Genomic DNA, 17,535 nt, shown 5'->3' with positions numbered 1-17,535 from the left:
TTTCTTTTCACATTGCCCTCTTCAGCACAGATCCAGTAACTATGGTGGATGTGTAACCAGTCCAGCTCAGTACAGCTTGGCACGGCTCGGCGCAGTACGGCACGGCTCAGCACAACTCAGCATGGCATTTACTTTACATTTTCAGCATGTGTATGTGATCCCCACGGGAATTGAACCCACAACCTTGGCATTACTAGAACAAGGACTTTCAGTGACGGCAGTAATCTAATGGCTTGGGGGTGGAGAGTGTGTTCCTTTTCATCTACACCCCCCCACCCAGGCCCTATAGATTACACCACCTGTCTCCAGGCCCTATAGATTACACCACCTGTCTCCAGGCCCTATAGATTACACCCCCTGTCTCCAGGCCCTATAGATTACACCCCCTGTCTCCAGGCCCTATAGATTACACCCCCTGTCTCCAGGCCCTATAGATTACACCCCCTGTCTCCAGGCCCTATAGATTACACCCCCTGTCTCCAGGCCCTAAAGATTACACCACCTGTCTCCAGGCCCTATAGATTACACCCCCTGTCTCCAGGCCCTATAGATTACACCCCCTGTCTCCAGGCCCTATAGATTACACCCCGTCTCCAGGCCCTATAGATTACACCCCCTGTCTCCAGGCCCTATAGATTACACCCCCTGTCTCCAGGCCCTATAGATTACACCCCCTGTCTCCAGGCCCTATAGATTACACCCCCTGTCTCCAGGCCCTATAGATTACACCCCCTGTCTCCAGGCCCTATAGATTACACCCCCTGTCTCCAGGCCCTATAGATTACACCCCCTGTCTCCAGGCCCTATAGATTACACCCCCTGTCTCCAGGCCCTATAGATTACACCACCTGTCTCCAGGCCCTATAGATTACACCCCCTGTCTCCAGGCCCTATAGATTACACCCCCTGTCTCCAGGCCCTATAGATTACACCCCCTGTCTCCAGGCCCTATAGATTACACCCCCTGTCTCCAGGCCCTATAGATTACACCCCCTGTCTCCAGGTCCTATAGATTACACCCCGTCTCCAGCCCTATAGATTACACCACGTCTCCAGCCCTATAGATTACACCACCTGTCTCCAGGCCCTATAGATTACACCACCTGTCTCCAGGCCCTATAGATTACACCCCCTGTCTCCAGGCCCTATAGATTACACCCCCTGTCTCCAGGCCCTATAGATTACACCCCCTGTCTCCAGGCCCTATAGATTACACCCCGTCTCCAGGCCCTATAGATTACACCCCCTGTCTCCAGGCCCTATAGATTACACCCCCTGTCTCCAGGCCCTATAGATTACACCCCCTGTCTCCAGGCCCTATAGATTACACCCCCTGTCTCCAGGCCCTATAGATTACACCCCCTGTCTCCAGGCCCTATAGATTACACCCCCTGTCTCCAGGCCCTATAGATTACACCCCCTGTCTCCAGGCCCTAAAGATTACACCCCCTGTCTCCAGGCCCTATAGATTACACCCCCTGTCTCCAGGCCCTAAAGATTACACCCCCCGTCTCCAGCCCTATAGATTACACCCCGTCTCCAGCCCTATAGATTACACCACCTGTCTCCAGCCCTATAGATTACACCCCCTGTCTCCAGCCCTATAGATTACACCCCCTGTCTTCAACCCTATAGATTACACCATATAACAGACGCACGTCTCCAGCGGAGCACGAAGCAAAACAGCAGATATCCGACAGCCATGCCCCGCCCAGAGGTGGAACATATCTGTGGTTTGCTCCATAGCTACAGGGTGAGAAGGAGAGGGGGGAGACCGGTCTAGAAATAGCCGTGTCACATGAGGGCGACCAGAGACCAAAAAGCCATCCAGTCTGCCTGTCCTCCTTACATGGAACCTGCTGCTGCTGCTTTACACACACACACACAGAAGACACACACACACACACCCTTAAAAGGGATATTTCAGGATTTTGGCCCTTTATAAACTTCAGAGTCAGATGAACTTGTGGATACCATTTTTATGTGTCTCTGTGTGCAGTTTGAAGATAGTTCCTCACTAGAGTTAGCGCAACTGCTAACTAGCATTAGCGCAATGACTTGAAGTCTATGGTAACTGCTAGCATCCTAGTAGATAGCACCATGACTGGACATCTATTGTAACACTAGTTAGCATTGCCTTGCAAAACTACCACTAACTTCCTTTCTACTGGATGCAGAGACATTTGTTATCTGCGAGTTCATCTGACTGCCAAAATCCTGAAGTATCCCTTTAAATCCTCTGTAGCCTCTCTGAACCTGTAGAGAAACACACCTGTTTAAACAGCCCAACCTCTCCCAGCTTTTGGGAAAACTTGCGAAACAGACAAAAACAGACCACACCAGGGTTTGACAAGTCAATGAGAGAAGTTCAAAATTCTTCCATAGTTTTAATATTCTCCAAATGTAAAGACACCACCTAGACTAGAGATGATGTCTTCACTAGTTTCACATGTTATTACTCCAACCTTGTGGAAGTGACAAACGTTTGTCAAAAAAAAAAAAAAAAACTTTATATCGAAAAGGACTGCCTTTTTGATTTGACGGCCTGCACATGCGCAGTTTGGCGCGAGCCGAGCGGTAGGGCCGACGACGTGTTTTTACGCATGAGCTTAGCTAGCCTACGTCGCCATGGCATCAACAAGTGTGATCGGGGATTTCTATTGGAGAAGCAGTTTTAGCCCGTCTTCATACTGTACAGTCAAGGGTTCTCACACCTATCCTCCCATTCTGACCACTTCCTGGTTCACAAGGGCTAGCCTGAGCTACAAGCTACACTGGTTGGCTGCATGGCACCTTGCCCTTTGATAGGCTAGGTGGAATGTTTTGCCACATTGCTCACAACTGTTCAATGCTCTCAGATTTCGAGACTCTAGTGTAGGGCTCTCCAACCCTGTTCAATCCTCTCAGATGTCTAGACTCTAGGGCAGGGCTCTCCAACTCTGTTCAAGCCTCTCAGATCTCTAGACTCTAGGGCAGGGCTCTCCAACCCTGTTCATTCCTCTCAGATCTCTAGACTCTAGTGTAGGGCTCTCCAACCCTGTTCAATCCTCTCAGATGTCTAGACTCTAGGGCAGGGCTCTCCAACTCTGTTCAAGCCTCTCAGATCTCTAGACTCTAGGGCAGGGCTCTCCAAACCTGTTCAATCCTCTCAGATCTCTAGACTCTAGGGCAGGGCTCTCCAACCCTGTTCAATCCTCTCAGATCTCTAGACTCTAGGGCAGGGCTCTCCAACCCTGTTCAATCCTCTCAGATGTCTAGACTCTAGGGCAGGGCTCTCCAACCCTGTTCAATATTCTCAGATCTCTAGACTCTAGGGCATGGCTCTCCAACCCTGTTCAATATTCTCAGATCTCTAGACTCTAGGGCAGGGCTCTCCAACCCTGTTCAATCCTCTCAGATCTCTAGACTCTAGGGCAGGGCTCTCCAACCCTGTTCAATCCTCTCAGATGTCTAGACTCTAGGGCAGGGCTCTCCAACCCTGTTCAATCCTCTCAGATGTCTAGACTCTAGGGCAGGGCTCTCCAACCCTGTTCCTGGAGAGCTAATGTCCTGTAGGTTCTCACTCCTACACCGTTCCTGGAGTGCTACCGTCGTGTAGGTTCTCACACCTACACCGTTCCTGGAGTGCTACCATCGTGTAGGTTCTCACTCCAACCCTGTTCCTGGAGAGCTACCATCGTGTAGGTTCTCACTCCAACCCTGTTCCTGGAGTGCTACCATCGTGTAGGTTCTCGCTCTATTCCTGTTCCTGGAGAGCTACCATCGTGTAGGTTCTCACTCTCCAACCCTGTTCCTGGAGTGCTACCATCGTGTAGGTTCTCACTCTAACCCTGTTCCCTGGCAGAGCTAGCCATCGTGTAGGTTCTCACTCTAACCCTGTTCCTGGAGAGCTACCATGCGTGTAGGTTCTTATTCCTACACCCTGTTCCTGGAGTGCTACCATCGTGTAGGTTCTCACTCCTACACCCTGTTCCTGGAGAGCTACCATCGTGTAGGTTCTCACTCTAACCCTGTTCCTGGAGTGCTACCATCGTGTAGGTTCTCACTCTAACCCTGTTCCTGGAGAGCTACCATCGTGTAGGTTCTCACTCTAACCCTGTTCCTGGAGTGCTACCATCGTGTAGGTTCTCACTCTAACCCTGTTCCTGGAGAGCTACCATCGTGTAGGTTCTCACTTTAACCCTGTTCCTGGAGTGCTACCATCGTGTAGGTTCTCACTCTAACCCTGTTCCTGGAGTGCTACCATCGTGTAGGTTCTCACTCTAACCCTGTTCCTGGAGAGCTACCATCGTGTAGGTTCTCACTCTAACCCTGTTCCTGGAGAGCTACCATCATGTAGGTTCTCACTCTAACCCTGTTCCTGGAGAGCTACCATCGTGTAGGTTCTTATTCTAACCCTGTTCCTGGAGTGCTACCATCGTGTAGGTTCTCACTCTATCCCTGTTCCTGGAGTGCTACCATCGTGTAGGTTCTCGCTCTATTCCTGTTCCTGGAGTGCTACCATCGTGTAGGTTCTCACTCTAACCCTGTTCCTGGAGTGCTACCATCGTGTAGGTTCTCACTCTAACCCTGTTCCTGGAGTGCTACCATCATGTAGGTTCTCACTCTATCCTCTGTTCCTGGAGTGCTACCATCGTGTAGGTTCTTATTCTAACCCTGTTCCTGGAGAGCTACCATCGTGTAGGTTCTCACTCCAACCCTGTTCCTGGAGTGCTACCATCATGTAGGTTCTCACTCTAACCCTGTTCCTGGAGTGCTACCATCATGTAGGTTCTCACTCTATCCTCTGTTCCTGGAGTGCTACCATCGTGTAGGTTCTTATTCTAACCCTGTTCCTGGAGAGCTACCATCGTGTAGGTTCTCACTCCAACCCTGTTCCTGGAGTGCTACCATCATGTAGGTTCTCACTCTAACCCTGTTCCTGGAGTGCTACCATCATGTAGGTTCTCACTCCAACCCTAATCTAGCACATCTGATTCTAATAATTAGCTGGTTGATAAGATGAATCAGGTTAGTTACAACTGGGGTTGGAGTGAAAACATACAGGATGGTATCTCTCCAGGAACAAGGTTGGAGCGAAAACATACAGGATGGTAGCTCTCCAGGAACAGGGTTGGAGTGAAAACCTACAGGACTCCAGGAACAGGGTTGGAGTGAAGACCTACAGGACTCCAGGAACAGGGTTGGAGTGAAAACCTACAGGAGGGTCTCTCTCCAGGAACAGGGTTGGAGAGAAGACCTACAGGACTCCAGGAACAGGGTTGGAGTTAAAACCTACAGGACGGTAGCTCTCCAGGAACAGGGTTGGAGTGAAAACCTACAGGACGGTAGCTCTCCAGGAACAGGGTTGGAAAGCCTTGCTCTAAAGGGTAGGGTTTACGGTTTGGGCTTATTTCTGGAACAGGTACGTAGCAACCTCCATCTTTCCCCAGCAATCTTCTCTCTCTGCTCCTAAATGGCCAAAAGCAGCAACATAACTCAATACCAAACTAACAATTCCGGCAGACTGTGTGACTCAGTGTAAACCCATCCAGTGGGTTGGAGGGTAAGGCTAAGGCCGAGGAGGGTCGGATCAGTCCGTAGCTACAATCACAGTAGCTCATAGTTTGTTGGTAAGCTAAGCCCCATAGTCATTAGCATAGTTTACAGCAGGGCATGAGAACAGAGAGACGCTGTGTGTCACAATGCTTTGATACGCATTCTACCAGGAAGGAACACAGAATCAGGGCTAATGACAACCTGGCCACGGGTAACTGGGCCAAGACTAGAACAAGCTGAAGACCCTGAGCCAAAACTAGAGCAGAGTGACAGCAAAAGCAGCTTTAGAAAGTCCAGGCCAAAACCAGAACAGAACACTGGTATAGTCCTACAGGTAACTAACTGGGTCAAACAGACATTTGCCGAACAAGCTCTATTTCAGTGACCTCTGGTACATTCTAATGCCTTGATTCCACCAGTAAAATACAGTTAGTTAAATGAATTAATACTTGAACTACTTTACCTCGAGGATTTGTAAAACATTTTTTAAAAAAATAAAAAAAAATTAAAAAGAGCTGTGGTATGACTGAACATGTATGAATTCAATGTGTTGTAAGTCATTCCGGATATTGTCTAGGCCAGTGGTTCCCAACCTTTTTCGGTTACTGTACCACCAACTAAATGTTGCTCTGCCCGGAGGACCCACTCATGTACATTTTACCAGTAGGCCTATGGTCTCATGAGTCTTCTAAAGTACCCCCTGTGGATAGGCCAAGTACCCTCAGGGGTCCCAGCACCCCCTGTGGGTAGGCCAAGTACCCTCAGGGGTCCCAGCACCCCCTGTGCGTTGGCCAAGTACCCTCAGGGGTCCCAGCACTCCCTGTGGTTAGGCCAAGTACCCTCAGGGGTCCCAGCACTCCCTGTGGATAGGCCAAGTACCCTCAGGGGTCCCAGCACTCCCTGTGGGTAGGCCAAGTACCCTCAGGGGTCCCAGCACCCCCTGTGCGTTGGCCAAGTACCCTCAGGGGTCCCAGCACTCCCTGTAGTTAGGCCAAGTACCCTCAGGGGTCCCAGCACTCCCTGTGGGTAGGCCAAGTACCCTCAGGGGTCCCAGCACCCCCTGTGGATAGGCCAAGTACCCTCAGGGGTCCCAGCACTCCCTGTGGGTAGGCCAAGTACCCTCAGGGGTCCCAGCACCCCCTGTGGGTAGGCCAAGTACCCTCAGGGGTCCCAGCACCCCCTGTGGGTAGGCCAAGTACCCTCAGGGGTCCCAGCACTCCCTGTGGTTAGGCCAAGTACCCTCAGGGGTCCCAGTACACCTGGTTGGGAACCACTGGTCGAGGCATATATGACCAGGAATATTTTCCATGTAAAATAACCTTTACTGCAAGATATCAATTGCCATGATGTTTGTTCTTCAAATGTTATTGTCTCAGCTGCTGTGGACACTTTGGGTAAAAGAAAGCAATGTGTCATTTTGTAACTCAGGTGAAATCTCTCTAACAGTTTGACCTGTCAATCAACCACTAGTAGGTGGGACTGTCAGGGAAGGGGGCAGGATGTTTGAGAGTCGGCAGGGTTAAAACGTAACCTTTGTTTAACTAGGCAAGTCAGTTAAGAACACATTCTTATTTACAGTGACAGCCTACCAGGGAACAGTGGGTTAACTGCCTTGTTCAGGGGCAGAACAACTGATTTTGTTTTTTACCTTGTCAGCTCAGGGATTCAATCTAGCAACCTTTCGGTTACTGGCTCAACGCTCTAACCGCTAGGCTACCTGCCGCCACAAGAATGACTGAAGAATGAAGTAGGTATTAAACATGGGCTTTAATAAACAGAAAGCAGTAGTTGATTACTCCATTGTCGAAACGTTAAATCAAATCAGTAAGCCTATATAAATATCTTTAATACCATATAGGTATTATGACATTAGCCTTTATATTTTACACCAAAATGAAGCTCTCTTCACCTACCTATCGTTTCCTGTAGTGAGGATTTAACATCGAATGTTTTCATAATTTATTTGCAGATAAAAAATAAATAAAATTGCCAAAAAGCAGTAGTAGCCAACCAGTACGCAAATTAGAGAGCCAAATGAACGGCTCTTTGACAGATGCGATGACATTCCGTTCACCTATAAGATCTGTTCAAAATGAGCCGTTCGTTGGCGAACAACCCAACAAAACGTCTCCTGAACCTGTGTTTACCAAAGACCTTTTTTTCGTCTTTTATTTAAAAAAACGTTTTTCAAAATCCCCATAGACTTTGACCAACGAGCCAAGGCCGAGCTGGTGCCTAAAAAAAAGAGGCCGTTACTATTGCTCTCTATGAGCAGCAGAAAGACAACGAGTAGGGGGCCTGTACATTGCAATAAACTCTTTTGAACTATTAACAGAAAATATTTACAAAATACTACATAGAAGAGTAGGTCAGATAGATCGGGACGCACAACTGCACCGCGTTTCGACTTGCAAGCGCCGTGCACTACCAACTGAGCTACAGAGGACCATTTTATTGATATAAAAAGTAAGTCAAGCCATTGTCTACAGGGAAAATACAAGCAGGATATAATTTTGCAGCTAACACAACATTACAGTTGCAACATAAATTCAGACAAAGAAAATGGCTCAACATAATAATAATAATAAAAATAAAAACGTATAAATACACTAGATGACTGACAGGGGGCGCTGTGTTGAAGCCACCGCACCTCCATCTTGGTACTCCCCCCCACCGTTCTAAAAAAAAAATATTCTATAGAAATTAATTTATTAACGCCTGCATTCATTTTGCCACATTTATTATATTACAGAGACTTTAATGCGTACTTTTAAATTATATTAGCTAAACAAAATATATAAAGTTTATAAAACTTTTTCCTTAAAATATCACTACAACAATAGAAATGCATGTAATTTTGTCTTTGAAACATTTAACTGAAATGCTGTATATTATAATAATAATTATAATAATAATGTGCCAATATGGCCGCCAGTGGCTTCAAAGCCTATCGAACCTCTAAATACGGAGGCACACAATTAAAATGGCAGACAGAACTTAATTTAGCCAACGAAAATGTCTCAGCAGAATGAAACAAAAACACGTTTAGCATATTTAAAGAACTGGTTAAGAATAATAAATAGACATGCAATAATAATAATAATACAAAATGATTATATAAAAAAGAAAAGTTCCAAAATTGCATCCTACTTGAATAGTGAGTTGCCTGCATATGGCCTTGCCAACGGTCTTCTCATTTCTGTCCACGACAAAATAAAAACGGAGGGCATTCTCCTTGTAGGCTTTTCACATACAGGACATATTCTCTAACTTTTGTTTTAACTTCAGTGGAAAAGGCCTTCGTCTTTGCAATCAATGCTGGCCTAGGCCAAGGCTCCTCTCTCCCCCCCTCTCAGCAGCAGCATGCACAGAAGGCAGCACACAAAGAGTGAGAGAATGGTGCTGAAGTGTGAATTCAGGGTGTATGATGGGCAGCCCCGGACAATTTATTTATCAGCTTTTAATTTAAAATCAGCCCCCCCCAAAAAAAATCTGCCAAAAAACGGCATTTACAGGCCAACGGAAACCCTGGCATGTGTGTGTGTGTGTGTGTGTGTGTGTGTGTGTAAGAGAGAGTACGGTAGTAAACAGAGAAGTTAATCTACTATCTTATCATAATGCCTGTCATATCTTCATTCATTATGACTCCTCATAGAGGAAAACCAGCCGAGCTTTGTATTGTTCTGCACTATCCTCTCCCACAGTCATTACAATGGGAAAGTAGGCCCTACTCCGACACAAGGATGTCAGCATCCTAAATAACACTCTATTCCTTGCATACTAGCACACTCCTTTTGCCAGCGCCCATAGGGCTCTGTAGGGAATAGAGTGCCATTTAAGACACAGCCTTTATAGTAATACTGAGTAACGCTAGAACACACCATGTCAGGACTTTGAAACCTCTCTCTCCTATAGTATCACTCCCTCTCTCCCCTTCTCTCTCCCCATAGTAACATTCCCTCTCTCCCCTTCTCTCTCCCCATAGTAACATTCCCTCTCTCCCCATAGTAACATTCCCTCTCTCCCCATAGTAACATTCCCTCTCTCCCCATAGTAACATTCCCTCTCTCCCCATAGTAACATTCCCTCTCTCCCCTTCTCTCTCCCCATAGTAACATTCCCTCTCTCCCCTTCTCTCTCCCCATAGTAACATTCCCTCTCTCCCCATAGTAACATTCCCTCTCTCCCCATAGTAACATTCCCTCTCTCCCCATAGTAACATTCCCTCTCTCCCCATAGTAACATTCCCTCTCTCCCCATAGTAACATTCCCTCTCTCCCCATAGTAACATTCCCTCTCCCCCCTTCTCTCTCCCCATAGTAACATTCCCTCTCTCCCCTTCTCTCTCCCCATAGTAACATTCACTCTCTCCCCTTCTCTCTCCCCATAGTAACATTCCCTCTCTCCCCTTCTCTCTCCCCATAGTAACATTCCCTCTCTCCCCTTCTCTCTCCCCATAGTAACATTCCCTCTCTCCCCATAGTAACATTCCCTCTCTCCCCATAGTAACATTCCCTCTCCCCCCTTCTCTCTCCCCATAGTAACATTCCCTCTCTCCCCTTCTCTCTCCCCATAGTAACATTCCCCCTCTCCCCTTCTCTCTCCCCATAGTAACATTCCCTCTCTCCCCTTCTCTCTCCACATAGTAACATTCCCCCTCTCCCCTTCTCTCTCCCCATAGTAACATTCCCTCTCTCCCCTTCTCTCTCCCCATAGTAACATTCCCTCTCTCCCCTTCTCTCTCCCCATTGTAACATTCCCTCTCTCCCCTTCTCTCTCCCCATAATAACATTCCCTCTCTCCCCTTCTCTCTCCCCATAGTAACATTCCCTCTCTCCCCTTCTCTCTCCCCATAGTAACATTCCCTCTCTCCCCATAGTAACATTCCCTCTCTCCCCTTCTCTCTCCCCATAGTAACATTCCCTCTCTCCCCTTCTCTCTCCCCATAGTAACATTCCCTCTCTCCCCATAGTAACATTCCCTCTCTCCCCTTCTCTCTCCACATAGTAACATTCCCTCTCTCCCCATAGTAACATTCCCTCTCTCCCCTTCTCTCTCCCCATAGTAACATTCCCTCTCTCCCCTTCTCTCTCCCCATAGTAACATTCCCTCTCTCCCCTTCTCTCTCCCTATAGTAACATTCCCTCTCTCCCCATAGTAACATTCCCTCTCTCCCCATAGTAACATTCCCTCTCTCCCCATAGTAACATTCCCTCTCTCCCCTTCTCTCTCACCATAGTAACATTCCCCCTCTCCCCTTCTCTCTCCCCATAGTAACATTCCCTCTCTCCCCATAATAACATTCCCTCTCTCCCCTTCTCTCTCCCCATAGTAACATTCCCTCTCTCCCCTTCTCTCTCCACATAGTAACATTCCCTCTCTCCCCATAGTAACATTCCCTCTCTCCCCTTCTCTCTCCCCATAGTAACATTCCCTCTCTCCCCTTCTCTCTCCCCATAGTAACATTCCCTCTCTCCCCTTCTCTCTCCCCATAGTAACATTCCCTCTCTCCCCTTCTCTCTCCCTATAGTAACATTCCCTCTCTCCCCATAATAACATTCCCTCTCTCCCCTTCTCTCTCCCCATAGTAACATTCCCTCTCTCCCCTTCTCTCTCCCCATAGTAACATTCCCTCTCTCCCCTTCTCTCTCCCCATAGTAACATTCCCTCTCTCCCCTTCTCTCTCCCTATAGTAACATTCCCTCTCTCCCCATAGTAACATTCCCTCTCTCCCCATAGTAACATTCCCTCTCTCCCCATAGTAACATTCCCTCTCTCCCCTTCTCTCTCACCATAGTAACATTCCCCCTCTCCCCTTCTCTCTCCCCATTGTAACATTCCCTCTCTCCCCTTCTCTCTCCCCATAGTAACATTCCCTCTCTCCCCATAGTAACATTCCCCCTCTCCCCTTCTCTCTCCCCATAGTAACATTCCCCCTCTCCCCTTCTCTCTCCCCATTGTAACATTCCCTCTCTCCCCTTCTCTCTCCCCATAGTAACATTCCCTCTCTCCCCATAGTAACATTCCCCCTCTCCCCTTCTCTCTCCCCATAGTAACATTCCCTCTCTCCCCTTCTCTCTCCCCATAGTAACATTCCCTCTCTCCCCTTCTCTCTCCCCATAGTAACATTCCCTCTCTCCCCTTCTCTCTCCCCATAGTAACATTCCCTCTCTCCCCTTCTCTCTCCCCATAGTAACATTCCCTCTCTCCCCTTCTCTCTCCCCATAGTAACATTCCCTCTCTCCCCTTCTCTCTCCCCATAGTAACATTCCCTCTCTCCCCATAGTAACATTCCCTCTCTCCCCATAGTAACATTCCCTCTCTCCCCTTCTCTCTCCCCATAGTAACATTCCCTCTCTCCCCATAGTAACATTCCCTCTCTCCCCTTCTCTCTCCCCATAGTAACATTCCCTCTCTCCCCTTCTCTCTCCCCATAGTAACATTCCCTCTCTCCCCATAGTAACATTTCCTCTCTCCCCTTCTCTCTCCCCATAGTAACATTCCCTCTCTCCCCTTCTCTCTCCCCATAGTAACATTCCCTCTCTCCCCTTCTCTCTCCCCATAGTAACATTCCCTCTCTCCCCTTCTCTCTCCCCATAGTAACATTCCCTCTCTCCCCATAGTAACATTCCCTCTCTCCCCTTCTCTCTCCCCATAGTAACATTCCCTCTCTCCCCTTCTCTTTCCCCATAGTAACATTCCCTCTCTCCCCTTCTCTCTCCCCATAGTAACATTCCCTCTCTCCCCTTCTCTCTCCCCATAGTAACATTCCCTCTCTCCCCATAGTAACATTCCCTCTCTCCCCATAGTAACATTCCCCCTCTCTCCATAGTAACATTCCCTCTCTCACCATAGTAACATTCCCCCTCTCCCCTTCCCTCTCCCCATAGTAACATTCCCCCTCTCCCCTTCTCTCTCCCCATAGTAACATTCCCTCTCTCCCCTTCTCTCTCCCCATAGTAACATTCCCTCTCTCCCCTTCTCTCTCCCCATAGTAACATTCCCTCTCTCCCCTTCTCTCTCCCCATAGTAACATTCCCTCTCTCCCCTTCTCTCTCCCCATAGTAACATTCCCTCTCTCCCCTTCTCTCTCCCCATAGTAACATTCCCTCTCTCCCCATAGTAACATTCCCCCTCTCCCCTTCTCTCTCCCCATAGTAACATTCCCTCTCTCCCCATAGTAACATTCCCTCTCTCCCCATAGTAACATTCCCTCTCTCCCCATAGTAACATTCCCTCTCTCCCCATAGTAACATTCCCTCTCTCCCCATAGTAACATTCCCCCTCTCCCCTTCTCTCTCCCCATAGTAACATTCCCTCTCTCCCCATAGTAACATTCCCCCTCTCCCCATAGTAACATTCCCTCTCTCCCCATAGTAACATTCCCCCTCTCCCCTTCTCTCTCCCCATAGTAACATTCCCTCTCTCCCCTTCTCTCTCCCCATAGTAACATTCCCTCTCTCCCCATAGTAACATTCCCTCTCTCCCCATAGTAACATTCCCTCTCTCCCCATAGTAACATTCCCTCTCTCCCCATAGTAACATTCCCTCTCTCCCCATAGTAACATTCCCTCTCTCCCCATAGTAACATTCCCCCTCTCCCCTTCTCTCTCCCCATAGTAACATTCCCTCTCTCCCCTTCTCTCTCCCCATAGTAACATTCCCTCTCTCCCCATAGTAACATTCCCTCTCTCCCCATAGTAACATTCCCTCTCTCCCCATAGTAACATTCCCTCTCTCCCCATAGTAACATTCCCTCTCTCCCCATAGTAACATTCCCCCTCTCCCCTTCTCTCTCCCCATAGTAACATTCCCTCTCTCCCCTTCTCTCTCCCCATAGTAACATTCCCTCTCTCCCCATAGTAACATTCCCTCTCTCCCCATAGTAACATTCCCTCTCTCCCCATAGTAACATTCCCTCTCTCCCCATAGTAACATTCCCTCTCTCCCCTTCTCTCTCCCCATAGTAACATTCCCTCTCCCCCCTTCTCTCTCCCCATAGTAACATTCCCTCTCTCCCCATAGTAACATTCCCTCTCTCCCCATAGTAACATTCCCTCTCTCCCCATAGTAACATTCCCTCTCCCCCCTTCTCTCTCCCCATAGTAACATTCCCTCTCTCCCCATAGTAACATTCCCTCTCTCCCCTTCTCTCTCCCCATAGTAACATTCCCTCTCTCCCCTTCTCTCTCCCCATAGTAACATTCCCTCTCTCCCCTTCTCTCTCCCCATAGTAACATTCCCTCTCTCCCCTTCTCTCTCCCCATAGTAACATTCCCTCTCTCCCCATAGTAACATTCCCTCTCTCCCCATAGTAACATTCCCTCTCCCCCCTTCTCTCTCCCCATAGTAACATTCCCTCTCTCCCCTTCTCTCTCCCCATAGTAACATTCCCTCTCTCCCCTTCTCTCTCCCCATAGTAACATTCCCTCTCTCCCCTTCTCTCTCCACATAGTAACATTCCCTCTCCCCCCTTCTCTCTCCCCATAGTAACATTCCCTCTCTCCCCTTCTCTCTCCCCATAATAACATTCCCTCTCTCCCCTTCTCTCTCCCCATAGTAACATTCCCTCTCTCCCCTTCTCTCTCCCCATAGTAACATTCCCTCTCTCCCCATAATAACATTCCCTCTCTCCCCTTCTCTCTCCCCATAGTAACATTCCCTCTCTCCCCTTCTCTCTCCCCATAGTAACATTCCCTCTCTCCCCTTCTCTCTCCCCATAGTAACATTCCCTCTCTCCCCATAGTAACATTCCCTCTCTCCCCATAGTAACATTCCCTCTCCCCCCTTCTCTCTCCCCATAGTAACATTCCCTCTCTCCCCTTCTCTCTCCACATAGTAACATTCCCTCTCCCCCCTTCTCTCTCCCCATAGTAACATTCCCTCTCTCCCCTTCTCTCTCCCCATAATAACATTCCCTCTCTCCCCTTCTCTCTCCCCATAGTAACATTCCCTCTCTCCCCTTCTCTCTCCCCATAATAACATTCCCTCTCTCCCCTTCTCTCTCCCCATAGTAACATTCCCTCTCTCCCCTTCTCTCTCCCCATAGTAACATTCCCTCTCTCCCCTTCTCTCTCCCCATAGTAACATTCCCTCTCTCCCCTTCTCTCTCCCCATAGTAACATTCCCAGTTGAACTGTTAACTAGGTCGTGTTATTGCTACCTACATCACTGTCTGCATATGTCTATATCCCGACCATCAATTTTTATTTCAATGTCAATTTGAGGGGCTTTATTGGAATGGGAAACATATGTTTACAATGGATCTCTATCAATGAACTCCCTAACTCTCAGAATTGTTTTATTTAACTAGGCAAGTCAGTTAAAAACAAATGACGGCCTACCGGGGAACAAACAGTAACTGCCTTGTTCTGGAGCATAACAACAGATTCTTTCTTTTTTACCTTGTCAGCTCTGGGATTCGAACCTGCAACCTTTCGGTTACTGGCCCAACGCTCTAACCACTAGGCTACCTGCCACCCCAGATGCAAACAAAGGCTGATAACAACCACTCAATCGGGGGTGAATTAAAAAAGAGAGAACATAGGGGAAGTAGTCTGTACAATAGAATATACAATAAGGACCCCAGTGGCCCTGCAGAGATAGAGATCCAGTGACAAGGTGTGTACCTCGCGGCGGTGGCATCAAATGATGGCACAGGCGGAGAGACAGGCCAGCTGGTGGCAGTGATGAGGCATTAACCACATTTGGAGATAGGCTATTGCAGCGTTCCCCAAACTCGGTCCTCAGGACCACGAGGGGTGCACGTTTACGTTGTCCTAGCACTACACAGCTGATTCAAATCGAAATAAAATGTTATCCGTAACATACAGGCGTTTAGCAGATGTTATTGCAGGTGTAGCAAAATGTTTGTGTTTCTACCTCCAACAGTGCAGTAATATCTAACAAGTTCACAACATATACACAATATACACAAATCTAAGTAAAGGAATGGAATTAAGACTATATAACTATATGGACGAGCAACGTCAGCTAATCAACTATCAAGCTTTGATGATTTGAATGAGCTGTGTATAGAACCTAAACGTGCATGTGGTTTGGGCTCCTGGGGGCCGAGGTTGGGAAACGCTGGGCTGTCGCCTCTCCGAGGAGTCCAGTGCGCAGGCCCGGTCCACCGTCGCCACATAAACGCTGAAAGCTCATTTCGACAACAGATCACCTCCACTCTGGAAATCTGGGCTACTCGCACACCCGGGCCGTACCCGACCAGTCCATGACTAGGCAACTATCAAATGTCCCCGGTCGCCATTTGTGTATTGTTTAGTAAAGGTAGTTTAGAAAACAGGATATTAGTAGCAGGCAGCAGCCGATATCCATCCGGCTGAGAAAGAGAGGGAATGAGACTAGTAGACTATGACAACCAAACACGTGTTATAACCATTTACCGACTTGACTTAATTATCATTAGGACTGGCTTTATTATAGTCAACATAACTCACCCTGGTCGCAACAACGTCGTTTCTACCAATCTATCATTTGTTTCGTTCCGTGTCTTCGGGAGTAGCCTAGTTAAGGCTATATGGGCAACATTGTGCCCAATAATGGTATGATTATTCATTTAGCTAAATGTTGACACTCACCAGGCCTGTTTTTGTCCCGCGTTATGGAAGACATCGCCCTGTAGGTTCTACCACCATGTGGATGGATATGATTCACAGAATTTGCTCTTAGCAGAAAACCAACACGATAAAAATCGGACACACACACACACACACAGAGAGCAACATACTTACAAGAGCGAAATACGACACCAGTTCTTATTCCCCCGACCGCTGAAACGTTCTCCTTTTCCCAGAACCAAACGTCTAGCTGTAGTCGAAAACGTCCAGATTCCGACACACTCTGTCTCTCAGCTCTGTGTGTCCCCCTGCGCTACACGTGTGTCATGATCAACATTAGCGTGACCAGAATAGTGGACTCGGCGGGTTGCCATCAAAATAAAAGTCCCCCGTTGAAACTGATGCAAATGATGAAAATAGTGGAATCATGCCACAATTGGACTAGATAAGCAAGGTTGTTAAATAAATTCAACAAAAGACAATGATTAGTTAATTTGACATTTTGTTGTTGTTGTTGAAATCGCACATTTCAATATTCCATTTGGGGCCTACCATTCAATGGACCCAAGATCCATAGGTAAGGCTATACATCGCAATATAAGCAGGCTATGCCACCATTGCAATCCTGAAGTCTGTACATCCACAGTACGATTTCAACAGATTTTTACTTGTATGTGTCAAATTATTGTCTTTTATTGAATTTGTATAACAATACTCCAACCTCGTTTAGCATTATATGTGGTTCTAAGATTAACTTAGCCTTAAGATCCTTTTGGGAAACCGGGTCCAGCTCTCAGGGGCGGACTGGGACCAGAAATCGGCCCTGGTATTTCTAACACACAGGACCGTTTTATTTCCTTAAGGCCCCCCACACTGGCCCATTTCTTTCCTCCAGGCCCCCACACTGGCCCATTTCTTTCCTCCAGGCCCCCACACTGGCCCATTTCCTTCCTCCAGGCCCCCACACTGGCCCATTTCTTTCCTCCAGGCCCCCACACTGGCCCATTTCCTTCCTCCAGGCCCCCAACACTGGCCCATTTCTTTCCTCCAGGCCCCCCACACTGGCCCGTTTCTTTTCCAAGTTCCCAGTTGTTTTGAATGTGACTATAGACTCATAGAAAATATGTTACGTTACCGCCCAATCAACAACAGTGAGAAGAGGGGGCGGACTTTAAACCAAACCCACTGTATTCATTTCAACGTGAAAAGATTTTTCTCCTCTGTGACTGAATGGTGTAGCCTAAATACATCATCACCACCACTCCCAGTGTCTGTTAAAAGTTATACTGTACTTTTCCTAAAACACTATCTTTCAGGATCTTAGTTCTTGACTGAGTGCAGGGCACCATTTACTATATACTTATAACATCTCTGGCTCCTCTACCGAAACTACGATTCATATAAAATATAGAATTGG

General features: G+C 47.8%; 1 protein-coding gene across 5 annotated transcripts in view; it reads right to left on the bottom strand.

Annotated features, from left to right (window-relative positions):
• The window catches only part of LOC106570910 (sodium-dependent phosphate transporter 2), a 99,742-nt gene extending 83,263 nt beyond the window's left edge, over nt 1-16,479 (bottom strand). For 4 of the 5 annotated variants that reach the window (XR_014380581.1, XM_082961574.1, XM_045695389.2 and 1 more), the window contains exon 1: nt 16,293-16,479. The gene's annotated coding sequence lies outside the window, so the exon portion shown is untranslated. The other variant, XM_045695391.2, reaches the window with a different exon arrangement.
• Nucleotides 16,480-17,535: the final 1,056 nt, after the last annotated feature.

Source organism: Salmo salar, chromosome 15 (assembly GCF_965601325.2).
Source record: "Salmo salar chromosome 15, fSalSal1, whole genome shotgun sequence".
Taxonomy (NCBI): domain Eukaryota; kingdom Metazoa; phylum Chordata; class Actinopteri; order Salmoniformes; family Salmonidae; genus Salmo; species Salmo salar.
The sequence above is the reverse complement of the archived record's forward strand: the minus strand, read 5'-3'. Positions and strand labels throughout refer to the sequence as shown.